This window comes from Engystomops pustulosus, chromosome 2, assembly GCF_040894005.1.
Source record: "Engystomops pustulosus chromosome 2, aEngPut4.maternal, whole genome shotgun sequence".
Classification (NCBI taxonomy): Eukaryota; Metazoa; Chordata; class Amphibia; order Anura; family Leptodactylidae; genus Engystomops; species Engystomops pustulosus.
The window spans coordinates 151580273-151594624 of record NC_092412.1 but is presented as its reverse complement, the minus strand read 5'-3'; the positions used below and the strand labels follow the sequence as shown (position 1 = coordinate 151594624).

Here is a 14352-nt window from a genome sequence, read left to right as displayed (position 1 = left end):
CTGTGTGAGCTGTGTGTATCAGGGTAAAATTACATATCCAGGGATGTGTGGTATATGCGGAAACAATCTTTCATGCATAACCCTGGTTTCTCGGGGCATGTGTCACACTGGTAGATGGTTTGTTTTTTTATGCCCCTTTTTGAGCACACCCTGCATCTCTTCTGTGTACTTCCCTTGCTGGCTGTTTGGGGAACTTCTCCTGGAAAGTGCTGCCCTGGTACAATCCGTGATGTGGCCTCGCTTCCAGACGTGCTAGCACTCCCCCCTTCCTAGTCTCCAAAAATCAACTTCTTCACTACCACCTCTTGAAATTCCAGGAAAGTTCCCCTCTGGCCGGCACATCGATGTAGCACGAAAGCATTATACAATGCCATCTGCATGATGTGCACGGCCAGCTTTTTGTACCACACCCTCGACTTCCGCATGGCGTTATATGGCTGTAATACCTGGTCCGACAAATCCACCCCTCCCATGTATTTATTGTAATCCAGAATACAGTCTGGCTTGGGGGCTTCTGCACTGGTACCTCGTACAGGGGCAGGGGTGGTGGTGTGCCCATGTATTGTTGTTAGTACAAGGACATCCCTCTTGTCCTTGTACCTAACACACAATACTGAGTCGCTGCTTAGTGCTCGGCTCTCATGCCTTCTGAGCTTTTCCCCTAGCAGCGACTTAGGGAGACCTCTCTGATTCCTTCTAACAGTGCCGCATGCCGCAGTTTGTCTGGAAGCGAGGCACTTGAACAGGGTAACACTGGTATAAAAATTATCCAGGTAGAGGTGGTAGCCCTGGTCCAGTAGTGGGTGCACTAAATCCCAAACTACTTTCCCAGCAATTCCCAGGAAGGGGGGGCATTCAGGGGGCACTAGTTTGGAATCCTTGCCTTCATATATCCTGAACTTATAAGAATACCCTGATGTACTCTCACACAGCTTATACATCTTCACACCATACCTTGCCCTCTTATTGGGCAGGTACTGGCGGAACTGAAGTCTCCCTTTGAAATGTACCAGGGACTCGTCTATCGATAAATGCCTCTCTGGAGTATACACTTCCATAAATCGGGCATTTAGATAATCTAATATGGGCCGGATCTTATACAACCTATCATAACTGGGGTCATCTCTGGGTGGGCACTGTGCATTGTCGGCAAAATGCAGAAACTTATGGATGGCTTCAAAGCGCATCCTGCTCATTGCCATGCGGAACATCGGGGTGTGCTCCAATAATCCCTGATAGATGGCTTCTTTACTAGTCCCATAAGAAGTACTATGCCCCAACACTTCTCTATCTCTGCTGCACTAACAGGGGTCCACCTGTGGGGTTGTGAATAAAAAGAAGTGGGGTTTTGGGCAATGTGTTGTGCAGCGTAGAGATTAGTCTGGGACACCATCAGACCAACTAGGTCCTCACTAAAAAAGAACTTAAAAAAGTCCACTGGCCCGAGCCCTGCCGTGTCTCTGCGTATCCCAGGACTGGCCGTAAAATCAGGGACCTGAGGGGCATAATTACTGGGGGTCACCCATGTGGGGTCAGAAGTCCCGGGCACTCCAGGAGAAATCCCGGCACCCCAGGAGAAGTCCCGGGCACCCCAGCAGAAGTCCCGGGCACCCCAGCAGAAGTCCCGGGCACTCCAGCAGAAGTCCCGGGCACTCCAGCAGAATTCCTGGGCACTCCGGCACTACTGCGTAAGCGCCTTCTCGGGCGTTCCTCAGAGTCGCTTTGTGAGGACGAGGTAGACAGATAAAACGGACACTCGTCCCCACTAGCTGACTCTGTATCGGAGGCCATAAAACAATAGACCTCCAAATCAGTATATGATTTTTGTGACATGATGGGGGGGATAGTATAGAACCTACACTACACTACACCTACTACACTACACCACACAACGCCTTCTCCTCCTCACAACGCCTTCTCCTCCTCACAACGCCTTCTCCTCCTCACAATGCCTGCTCCTCCACACAACGCCTGCTCCTCCTCACAACGCCTGCTCCTCCACACAACGCCTGCTCCTCCACACAACGCCTTCTCCTCCACACAACGCCTTCTCCTCCACACAACGCCTTCTCCTCCTCACAACGCCTTCTCCTCCTCACAACGCCTTCTCCTCCTCACAACGCCTTCTCCTTCTCACAACGCCTTCTCCTCCACACAACATCTTCTCCTCCACACAACGCCTTCTCCTCCACACAACGCCTTCTCCTCCACACAACGCCTTCTCCTCCTCACAACGCCTGCTCCTCCTCACAACGCCTGCTCCTCCACACAACGCCTTCTCCTCCACACAACGCCTTCTCCTCCACACAACGCCTTCTCCTCCTCACAACGCCTTCTCCTCCACACAAGGCCTTCTCCTCCTCACAACGCCTTCTCCTCCACACAACGCCTTCTCCTCCTCACAACGCCTTCTCCTCCACACAACGCCTTCTCCTCCACACAACGCCTTCTCCTCCACACATGCCTTCTCCTCCACACAACGCCTTCTCCTCCACACAACGCCTTCTCCTCCACACACGCCTTCTCCTCCACACACGCCTTCTCCTCCTCACAACGCCTGCTCCAACACACGCCTGCTCCTCCACGCTACTCCTACTCGCTACTCCTAAACGCTTACTCCTACTCGCTACTCCTAAACGCTACTCCTCCAACTCCTACCGGATCGCACTGAAAAGTGCGGTTGTGGGGGATAGGGAAAACGTACAGGGGGGTGGGTAATTTTGTGTTTTAGGGTACAGTACAGGGACAGCTCTCTAGCACAACTCTCTCTAACAACTCCAACACCAAAATGGTGCTGTTAGAGAGGGTTGTGCTGAGTAGATCAGCCCCCCAGCGTCAGAGATCGCTGTCATTGGCCAATCTGAATCGATTGGCCAATGGTGGCGATCGACGTCACAGGACCAATCAAATTGGTCCTGTGATGTCATCGGTGGGGTGTCGGCAAGCGTTGCCGACACCTCCCACCGACGTGTCACCGGCACACGTCACGGATCGCTGTCATTGGCCAATCGCGATGGATTAGCCAATGGCGGCGATCAACATCACAGGACCAATCAAATTGGTCCTGTGATGTCATCGGTAGGGTGTCGCCAAGTGATGCTGACACCTCCCACCGACGTGTCACCCTGTCTCGTGACAGGGTGACGTCCGAAAATGAAGTAGCGCTCGCGTCCGATATATCGGACACTGAGCGTTAAGGCACTTTGCTCAGCGTCCGATATATCGGACGCTGAGCGCTAAGAGGTTAAAAGGGTATTCCCATGAAGACAGGTTCCTTATATGAACTCAGGATAACAAAATAACTCATTCTCAAATGCACTGTTATTTACAAAACTACAGAATTTCACAGATATAAGTCCAACCTGTCTATCAGTCCTGCTGTACACAGTTTCAGTTTTCCCTAGACACAGCCCTGTAACTTCTGACTTTAAGGTCGGGCCACCATCTTGGATTCTGCCGTGCTTGCTGAGTTCCGGTGTCTTTCTGCTCTGAGGCTGTAGCTACGTCCCCTGCACGGAGCTCTCACTGATCACTTCCTGTTAGGACAGAGAGAAGCTGCAAACTACAAACTACAAGGAGCTAAGTGATCTGAGGGAAGGGGGAGACAGGTACATATCTGTGTGAACACAGATGTAGCAAAGCTCACAGTGTAACAGTGTAAAATTCTGTCAGCCTGTGTCTGCTTCTGTGTAATCTCATCATCTGTGATCTGTCTCCTCTCTCTTTCTATGTGACATTGTGTTTGTACAATGTCAGAAGCCAGATAAAAGTGTATATACACCTGTACCCTGATAATCTAATTACATTGTCACCCCACAGAACTAGACGGATTATAATGTGTCTGCTTACAGAGGCCCCGTCCACACCCTGGAATTTTACACTGAGCAGCCTAGGGAGTGATAAGAGCTAAAAAAGCAATAACACTGAGTAACAAGTAAGGAGTTAAAATGAGCTTTATTGTGTAATAATCACTAGGGGATTGAGTTGTGAGAATTTTCTTTTGTGGGAAAACCCCTTTAAGAAACCCCAAGTAGGTTTTCCACACGTAGGTAGATTTTTGATGTTATTGCCTTCTTGCTCTGAAGTAAAATAGTGATTACTGGCTCTGAAAGTCCTTTCCCCTTCAAGATGTGTCTTTCAGCATCCAAGCAGTTAACTTCATATGAAAAATGTTTGGGTGATGGATTGGTCAATGAGATAGAAGATCCTGATTCAGAGGAAGGGTCCAAAATTCTCCTGCTGAAATCTGAAGGAGGAGGGGAAACCATGCTCTCTTCTCCCAAAAAGGGTTTATCAAGATCATCTTGGCTTGTGAGAGTATAATCTTCTGAATTACTCTTGAGATGAAGGCAAATGGAGGGAAAGAGTACAGTAATCCTCAAGGCCAGGGCTGGGAGAGAGCATCCACCCCCTCGGGGTTGCCCTCTTGACACAGGTTGAAAAAAGCTGGGACTTGTTTGTTCTTTCAGGATGCGAATAGATCTAGTGGGGCCTTTTTATCAGGGACTCTGTGCCACGTCAGTGGCATACAGGCCCTGAAATAATCGGAAATGCTAGCTTATTGCTAGCACTTGCGACTATTTGCCCCAATCTGCCACCTTCACGCCAGTGAGGCCTGAAGGTTGGGCGCAGCCAGCCGAGCAGAGGGCACTGGCGGCAAGGAGCGGGCCAGCGCGGGGCGTTACTGTCCCCGCGCCAGTGCACTCGCTGTTGCCGGCGAATTTTCACATGTGAATAGTCGCCGACTGCATTTATTTCAACAAGAATGGGCATGACTTTGCGTCATAGTGGCAATTTGGAACACCTATGTTTTTGGGGCTTTAAATCTGATGGGTCCGAGAAAAGGTTACCTGAGCCGTCACCTTCTTCACCTTGAAGCAAGATGGATCTATCGATTACAAAGTCTGAGCCTGAAAGGAAATATGTAAATGAAAGATTTACATATTCACCATTTATCTGATATAGCTCTTCAATGCATCATCATTCCCTACAGTGTAATATAGTCAAGTTGTAAAATAAAAATAATAAATACATCATAGGTAGAAATACTTCAGCTAACTCACCAGACAAAAAGGAAATACACCTATGATACAGTTATGTCACTCCTCACCTATCAATACTATAAATGTATATGGGTATCATATGATTATCCAATTTGGTAACTGTTATTGTCATCTACTGTAATGGCAGGACACAAACAAGGACAGTGAGCCCTGACAATGAGACCCCCAATCTGTCCCTACCTACTTATTGGGTCCCCCCTAAACGGACGCCAATAACTGGTCGACGTTCCCTCCTTGGATAAGGTGTAAATACGTTACAATATAGACAAACAAACACAATAAGGTGAGGTCGGCAGCAGCGGGGAATAACAATAACCAAATCACAATCCAAATAGAGTAGTCAAAACACAGGCAAGAGATCAGAATCCAGAAACTAGAGAATACAAGAGAGCTAAAGAACACAGTAAGATAGCAGTTTGACCAGCAAGGAGTCCAGGCTAACCTGGACACTTATAGGGAAACTCTGCCCTGCCACAGATGGAAGGAGCGAGCAGACATCAGGTCAGGCAGCCATAGAACCTAGTTCAGACTGCAGTATGACGAAAAACTCAGTGTCTCCTAATCCTAGCAGCACGGATAGAGGAGACAGCAGACGCGACATCTACATTGGTTGAACCTGGTTATATTTTTAATCGTTTACATTAAATATAGGTTTATATAGGTAACAGATTAGACTCACCTTGCATCACTCTCCAATATTTTACACGATGTAAGGGTCAATATGCGTTGGAGATTAGTTACATCTCTAGTCTGTGCTCCTGTGCTATAGACTCTACCAGTCGGCGCATGCACATTTAAACTGAATTTATTTATCATGTCTGCAAGTTCGGATGCATACACTGAGACAGTGAACTGAGTAGAAGATCTGCTGACGTAGGTAAGTATGTCAGCTCAATTCTACCAATGAGTACTGATGTTTATCCTGAGAACGATATGATCTGGCAGTGGATTATGTCAATCATACCAATCTTTCCTCTAATCAGTGTCTTCTCTAGGAGACGTCATGATGTGAAGTGTTAAAAGATCAGTTGATCTGGTCCCAGGGTTGCTGCAGCCCTGTTAGCCCCTGAGATTGCTGTGTTTGCGACAAAACTTGTTGGCGTGGCTATGTTAGCTTAGGTTTTAATAAGCCGAGGTGAATATTTGGCTAATACTACATATCTGGATAATAAGATCATAGCTATAAATCAAAGTTATGTTTTTGACTGTTAATGTATGACGAGTGACTAGATAAGCTAGATAGCGTAATGCAACTTCAGTTACTCTTGTCTGGCAATGTATGTTTGCACTAATCACTAACAGGTCTGTGAAATTAACAGCTTTATAGGTTATTGTGCTGCCAGTTAAGTCATTCTGGGATGTACAGTTATCCCTACAGTGTATTACCAACATACAGGATCATAGCTCGAGCTGTGTATTTTTATTCCAGTAAATAGAACCAAAAATAACCCCCCTCGGCTGTGTTTTTAAACTTCATTAGTATATATAAACAAGAAATTATTGATATTAAAATGTTATGAATAAAAGTTATATTGTAACCTGTGATAAATAGATTTTTTTTTGCTTAATTAGTATTTTAGAATGTGAGGAGTGGACAGGTTTACTAGTAGTGGGAATCGCAAGAGAAATTCCTTAATCTCTCTTGGAAGACTCACTAGGGAAGTAGGATTACATGACTTGTGGCGTAAACGTAATGAGGGTGTATGCCAATATTCTTGTGTGTTCTCTACTTATAGCTCCCTCTTCCATATACATATGATGTTGGGGTCGGAGAGGACATTACCGGTGGAGGTAGATGTTGCTTGCTTGCCGCGTACAATATCAGACCACTCTCCCCTTTTACTGAAAATAAATTGTGGAGGCGGGGTATATGGTATAAGGGTGAATGGCTTATGCATGCAATTTGGTTATGGTTGCTAGGGGGACTGGTAAGGAGTGCCTGAGAGATTATTTGGAGTTCAATGAGGGATCGGTGCCAAAAGTGGTGCTTTGGAATGTAATGAAAATGTTTTTGCAGTGAGCTTTTGTCAGAGACATTAAAAAGGTGAAATCTAGATCTAGGCAAATTGGCTGGGATTTGCAGGTTAGAGTAGTGGAAGCGGAGGAACGGCATATTCGGGGTAGAATGCAGGAATCGGAACATGCACATAAGCAGCTGACTGCGCACTTGATGGAGCAGGCTGAGAACAAGACCATGTTTCTTAAGGAACAGTTTTATGTTGAAGGGGAACAGAGGGCAAGCTTGTTGGCTAGGATTGCGAACGCCCAGAGAGGAAAGTCATTTGTATGCGGTCTGAAGCACTGTGCTGAGGCGAGAGAGCTGTTGGAGACTGCAATCTCTTTGGAAAAGTGTTGGGGGAATGGCTATTGACAAAAACGCGCTGGAAATGGGTGGCCTTCTACTTGAGGTTTTTAAAGAATTTGGGGTGATATTGTTGCTGCAGTGGTGTGAAACGTTGAAGGAATTCTTTGATCAGGGCAGTCTACCAGCATCTTGTTAAGAAGCTTTGTATGTGGTGCTACTTAAGGAGGGGAAGGATGCCCAGTTACCAGACTTTTATGAGCTGGTGTCAGATATTTACTTGTTAGCTAAAGTTCTGACCAATATATTGGGTCTGTGGTAGGGTTGGCGGTACACAGGGACCAATCTGAATTTATACCCTATAAGTCCACAGCCATAAACCTTCGCCTGCCTTTTCTAAATCTGCAGGCCAATGAGGAGAATTTAGATGAAACTGTGGTGGTATTCTTGGATGCCGCCAAAGCTTTTGATAGTATTTAATGGGATTAATTATGGGCGGTGCTAGGCAAATTGGGACTTGGCTCTAATTCATCCAATGGGTCCATATTTTTTTCTAGGGCACTGTTGGCTATCTCGGGGCAGTTCTATTAACAGAGGCGTACAAGGCAGGGGTGCCCTTTGTCGCCTCTTCTTTTCGCTCTGGCCATTGAGACTTTGGCTTGTACGATGAGACAACATACTGGCATAAGAGGTTTTCTGTATAAGGGGGGAGAGGAGAGGATTGCGTTGTTCGCGACGATGTGCTGTTATTTTTGTCGGATGTTCAGCATTCATTACCAGTAGTGATGGAATTGCTTCATGAGTTTGGGGACTATTTTGGTCTGTGGATTAACTAAACAAAATTGGCACCACTATCCAAGAATTATTCGGCCAGTTGAGGAATGGGGGATTCTGATAGTGGAGGAGTTTTTAAGTATTTGGGAATATATGTTACTAGGTCCTTGTCAGAGTATATTGCTCTGTACTTGGCACCCAGGTTGCTTGTGATACGCTCTATGATCCAGGTTTGGAACAAACATCCTTTGTTATCTTAACGTCGGGCAAACCTGATTAAGATTACGCTGATGCCACAACTCCTGTACATTTTGCACAATGCCCCAGTTTAGCTCCCTAAGTGCTGTTTTAATAAGATACACAGTTTGTTTCGAAATTAGAATTAAACTAAGAGAAAAAGAGCTGCAAGGCCATAAATAAGAAAATCATAACATACTTTATTGTAATATGAATACATACACATAAATATAATATACCCAAGCAAAGCCCAAAATCAGACAAATGTTAAATAACTTAAAGTCAGAAACTAATCAATACAAAATGTAAATAAATAAATAACACAACCGGGGGTGAAAAAAAACTGTTATTCAATGTAAATGGGATGAAGACCGGAGGTACCTTCCGGCTTCAGTAGATTCACATGAACAGTATATCCTCACCCGAAAGCATGCTGACTGATGTGGGTTCCTGGATTAGAATTACTCAGTTGTTGGATAATCCTTTTTTAGCGGAGGTGTATATATTAGAGGATGTCCAAAGGTGGAGACAGGAGGAGGAATTTGGGGTGCCTAGGTCTATGTTTTATAAGTATTTACAACTATATCATAGCTTACAGACACAGTTTGGTTCTGGGAGATTACTTTCTTATCATTGGCAGGGTGGTTGGTATAGACTTTTGGAGTCTCCAAGTAAGGTGTTGTTGAGTGTAGTGCAGAGACGGTCCCAGTTGTTTTTGATGCATAGGGCCTATCGGACCCCTGTGGTGATGTGGATGATAAGACTGAAGGATAATGCGTGTTGCCCACAGTGTCTATCTGATGGGGTGGATGTTATGCATATGTTTTGGGCATGTCCAGCATTGGAAGAGTAGTGTAATAAGACAGGTCATTTGATACAGAAGGAGTTTGAAGTGAAAGTCCAGCAAGATACCAAAATATGTGTGTTGGGTTATGTGTGTGTGAGGGGGAGCTATATGTCAGCAGGACTGAACAGCTTGCCGTGGCAAAAATATTGTATCAATTCTGGAAGACCATTGCGGGGCATTGGCTGGGTGACTGCTAAATACTACTATTAAAATGGAGTTAGATGTATATATTAAGCAGAATGTGATTGAGAAGCTTGAGAAGCAGTGGGGAAAACGTCATCAAAAGTCGCAAACAATGACACCACCCACAGCTCCGTACACCAATGTATGAAAAAGTTATTAGCGCCAGAAGAGGGCAAAATTAATTTTTTTTTTTTGTACAGGAGTTTTAAATTTTTGTAAATGTATGAAAACATAAAACTTATACAAATTTGGTATCCCCATGATTGTACTAACTAAATGAATGAAGAAGACCTGTCATTTGGGGCACACAGTGAAAGCCGTAAAATCCAAGCCCACAAGAAATGGCGCAAATGTGTTTTTTCATCATTTTCTCTGCATTCAGAATTTTTTTCCTGCTTCCCAGTATACGGCATAGAATATTAAATACCACCACTATGAAGTGCAATTTGTTATGCAGAAAACAAGCCCATACACACCTCTTTACATGGAAAAATAAAAAAAGTTTTAGATTTTTGAAGGTGGGGAGTGAAAATAAAGACGCAAAAACTAAAAATGGCCTGGTCCTTAAGGGGTTAATTTTGCAACTCAAGATAGAAAAATAATACATTCTCTAATTCACTGTTATATCAAAAATACAGCATTTCACAGATATAAGACCAACCTGTCTCTATCAGCCCTGGTGTACATAATTTCAGTTGCCTATAGACATGACCCTGTAACTTCTGACTTAAGGGTCAGGCCGCCATCTTGGATTTTGTCGTGTTTGCTGAGATTTCTGTGTCTTTCTGCTCTCAGCCTGTAGCCACGCCCCCTGCACGGAGCTCACACTGTTCACTTTGTGAGCAGAGAGAGGCTGCAAACTACAAGGAGATAAGGGATCCAAGGGAAGGGGGAGGAAGGCACACATCTGTGAGATGTAGCAGAGCTCACAGTGTAAAAGTCTGTCAGCCTCTATCTGTCATGCCTGTAATAGACATCTCATGCATCTCTGATCTGTCTCCTCTCTCTTTCTACGTGTCAGTGTGTTAGTATAACGTCAGAAATCAGATGAAAGTGTATATACACCTGAACCCTGATAATATAACCACATTGTCACCCCACAGAATTAGATAGATCATAATGTGTCTACTTAAAGAGTCCCCTCACCCTGGGATTTTGCACTGACCATCACTGAGTGATAGGAGCTAATACAGCACACAGAGTAACATTGTAAAGTACAGGGTTAAATTATTATTTTTATTTTTACTAGGGGATTGAGATGTGAGAATTTTCTTTTGTGGGAAAACCCTTTTAACAGATTTAAAAAAAAAAATTGTACTGTGTGTGGACCTGTTTTGGGGAGTATATGCCTACATGAACTTGTCATTTAATTGGCCTGACCATGAATAGCCAATCATAGCTGGGGTCATCTCTGGGTGGGCACTGTGTGTTAAAATGTAATAGCTTCAAAGCGTATCCTACTTGTAGTCATGCAGTGTGTGGTATAATATGTTTGTAATCCAATTGTCCCTGACTGTGGGCTTCTTCACAAGCCACATAAGCAGTATTATACCCCAATATTTCTTAATCTCAACTGCAGTGACAGGGGTCCACCTGTGGGGTTGTGCATAAAAAGAAGTGGAGTTTTTGGCAATATGTTGTGCAGCATAGAGATTTGGAATATCATCAAATTCATTAACTTCATTAAAATCTTAAAAAGTCCACTGCTCTGAGCCCTGTTGTGTCAAACTGTATCTCAGGGTGGCCCATAAAGTCCGGAACTTGAGGGGCATAATTATTTGGGGTCTCCCATGTGGGGTCAGAACAAGCCCCGGGGACTTCTTCCGCAGAAGTCCTAGGGCATCTTCTCGAGGGTTCTTCCAGTTCACTGGCGAATGAGGGGGATGAAAGGAAAAACCGGCATTCATCCCAGGTAACCCACTCAGTATCTCAGGCCATTACGTTATACACCTCCATCACAGTAAATTATTTTTTGGGACATTGTACTAGACCTAAATATATATGACACAATATGCACCTAATAGATGGCACACAGGCCAAAATTATATCAAGTGCACCTAACTATATGGCGCAAAAAAAAAAAAAAAAAAACCTATGTGGACCACGTAATAAAGCGTCACAAATGCACCTAACTAGTAATCAGGATAACAAACTACCACTACAGAGAATATGGTGCAGCGCTACTCAAATGGCATGCTGAAAAGTAGATCCAGCATTCAGTGCATTGAAAAGTGTGTTTGAGTTCAGAAGTGACAGTTGGATGATGGGAGTTATGGATGATAAGAGTTATCATGCAAGGAATACAAAGGAAACAGTAGAGTATCAAGAGGGGATCAGGTAAAACGATAGGAGGAGGTGTAGTGTAAATGTGACACTGTAGGCATCTGCTCCCCTCTCCAGTGACTCCAAAAGTACAATGGTGCCACTGGAGACTAGCCAATCACAGCAATCTCTAGGGCAGAACCACTCCTATTGGTTGGGCGACGTGGGCAGGAGTGTCTTCTACTTACGCCACCCTAGTTTCATTGCAAAATCACCATGTCAGCCAACATAGTGATATCAAATGTAAATAATGGGTCCATGACGGATTACTATTAATACTATTACGGCATGGAGCGCTTTCTGTTGATCTCCATGCCGTAATAGTACATCATGGAGCATGGAAAGGTTCATTGTGTCATGTGTGCTTTTGCAGCCCACATCTTTGGATGCAGGGGCACCCATCTAGCGACAACCACAACGATTCTTACCTGTCCACGCTCCAACAACGGCTCTTGTGGTGCGGCGCACATGCACACCAGCTCTGTGAAATTTAGTTGGCCGATCGATGCCCTTATATATTAAAACAAAAGAAAGAGAAAAATTACTCTGACCGGAGCTCCAACAGTCCTTTATAAATTCTTTATGAATCCAACACAGTATATTGCTTGACGCATCGATCCTTTTCAATGAGTATTGCACGTCTCCACAGGTTTCTGACAAGAATAGGTCACCATTCAGACCAACTCCATCGCGTTTCCTAATCCTCCTTCATTGCCATCTCTCTTTAAGACAATTTCACTAGAAGAAATATGCATATGGATAGTGTAGTATATTCTTTGTAGTTTAAAATTTTATTAAAAATATACTCACAAAATATTTGTAAAAATGCGCATATCTAGATATAAGCAGGACGCCAGTCACACATGTCCACCCGAGCCTGGGTTTCGCCTACACAGCTTCTTCCGGGGCCTTATATATTGCTTGTTTCTTCCTGTGACCCCTGACACATCTTTTTGCCCTGTTGCCTAAGTGAAAGCGTTATGTTGAGGCTATCCATAGTGACCCTTACTTTGTTTCCTGACCTCAATTCTCTGCTGTCTTGACCTTCTGCTACGACCCTGACTGCAATTCTGTGCCGCCTGTTCTGACCTTCTGCCTGACAATGACTCAGATTCTGCCTGCCGTTTCTTTACCTCGCCTTACCCACTACCCCGAGCAAGTCGCACCTGTGGAGTGACCTGGTGGTAGTCTGGTGACCTGGTGGTAGTCTGCCGCAGCAAATCCAACCCGCTTTGCGGCGGGCTCTGGTGAATATTGGGTGCCACCAGTGTCAGCTTACGACATCGCTTGCGGTGGTTCAGTGGTTCCACCACCTCTGATCCGGACACATTGCATGTATACCCAGCCCTTTGTCTTGTATTATACTTCCTTGTTGTCTCTCTCCGTTTTTCCTTCTGTCATAAAACAAAGACATAGGGAGAGGCAGAATGCCTGTGGGTATCACTTGTCTGCTAAAACTATGATCACTTATTTTCCAGAAACAATTTATCTTTGAGGGACACAAAAGTGGTAATTTAAATTTGTAGGCTGCAAAAAAAAAATTATTGCTGTGGATTCTAGGTATAATTCAACATTTGCAGCATCCACTCTCCATTGCAGACAAATTGCAGCTGATATAAGAGTCCCAAACACCCTGCTCACTTGGTTTCTAAGTCAGCCCCCCAGCCATACCTGCTGGCATCTGTGGTGATGGTCACCAAAGAGTATGGTCTCTAGGCTACTCCTGTGGTGACATTTTTACGGATTTTCCACCAGCAGAGTGAGACTTTGACTTTGTGTGGAACCACCACTTCCTTATCTAGTGATTCTCCACATCTGTCCAAACTGGATAAGAGAAAAACCTGTAGTTCTCGGGTATGTGCTTGTACCCACTTCAATGCCGGGATATTTCTCTGTAGGACTCCTTTGGTCTGTAAAGACAAGTTGAGATTTACCCAACAAAGAAATTTTTTTTTTCTTCCGGCAAAAAAAGCATCATTCTGCTGGTGTACAGTAGATGCCCAAAAAAAGCCTTTTTTCTGTGACGGAACCAATTACGATTTTCCCAATTTATCAGCCAACCTAATTTGCCAACCTAAGAGTTGTTGCCATTTCGCCCATATGTTCTTGGAGTAATTGTTCTGTAGGGGCAGAGACAAGGAGGGGATTCACTTTTGTGAATATCCCACGGGATAGAGGAAATATGGTAATGCCTGAAATTGGAAATGAATAAGTATCCCTTTTATGTAAAGATCAACTCTCAGATAATAATCAGAATATAAAAATGGGCGTCGCTCAAGTCCAGCGTCGCCATGAAGTGGTCCTTCTCCAGAGACTGCAATGTAGACCGCATTGTCTCCATATTGAATTTCCTGTATTTTAGCAAAAAATTCTAATCTTTTAGATTGAAAATGGCTTTTCCCTGTTGGCTGGACGGGACCAGGACTTCTTTCTTCCCTAAGGACTCCAATGTTGCTTGATACAGCCGGTATTTTACAATCAGGAACCTTCTGGGAGGAGGCGAGTCAAATTTGATCTGATCGCCTCCCTTGATCAACACCTTTACCCCTGGGGAAGATGATAGACTGACCCAGATGGGGTAGAACCACCTTAGCCTTTTCCCCATGGGAAACCTGGCGTCACTG

The 14352-nt window shown here is 44.6% G+C and overlaps 1 protein-coding gene across 1 annotated transcript in view; it reads right to left on the bottom strand.

The window, feature by feature from the left end:
- Nucleotides 1–5812, bottom strand: part of LOC140118691 (lethal(3)malignant brain tumor-like protein 3) — a 58313-nt gene extending 52501 nt beyond the window's left edge. Inside the window, exon 1 of the mRNA XM_072136898.1 lies at nucleotides 5743–5812. The gene's annotated coding sequence lies outside the window, so the exon portion shown is untranslated. The remainder of the gene's footprint in view (nucleotides 1–5742) is intronic.
- Between the last annotated feature and the right edge of the window lie 8540 nt (nucleotides 5813–14352).